The 306-nt window shown below is 60.8% G+C and overlaps 1 protein-coding gene across 2 annotated transcripts in view; it reads left to right on the top strand.

Moving 5' to 3' along the window:
* Window positions 1-306, top strand: part of LOC104404524 (plasma membrane calcium-transporting ATPase 4-like) — a 24884-nt gene that overhangs the window by 18562 nt on the left and 6016 nt on the right. The window lies entirely within an intron of this gene.

Here is a 306-nt window from a genome sequence, read left to right as displayed (position 1 = left end):
CAGCCAGCAGGTCAACCCAAGCACCCTGCGGCTTCTGTCCCGACTTGGTGCATGTTGAGCAAGAGCACGGGGCTCTTCCCTGTGCACTCGGGAAGGGAGATCTCCCCTCTGTGGAGGGGGGTCAGCCTGGAGGAGTGAAGTAGTGTGTAAAACACCTCCCAGGTGAGCAGGAGCTGCATGTTGGGCTGGAGGAGGTGTCCCTCCCCAAGGAGCTGTGCAGCCTAGTCAGCATGGGGCTGGAAGCCACAGTGGTACCTGGATGCTCCTCAGTTCCTCTGGCCTTGGTCGCAGTGACAGACCACCTGT

This window comes from Nestor notabilis, unplaced genomic scaffold (genome assembly GCF_000696875.1).
Source record: "Nestor notabilis isolate BGI_N333 unplaced genomic scaffold, ASM69687v1 scaffold11864, whole genome shotgun sequence".
Lineage (NCBI taxonomy): Eukaryota > Metazoa > Chordata > Aves > Psittaciformes > Psittacidae > Nestor > Nestor notabilis.
This window is presented reverse-complemented; position numbering and strand designations above follow the sequence as displayed.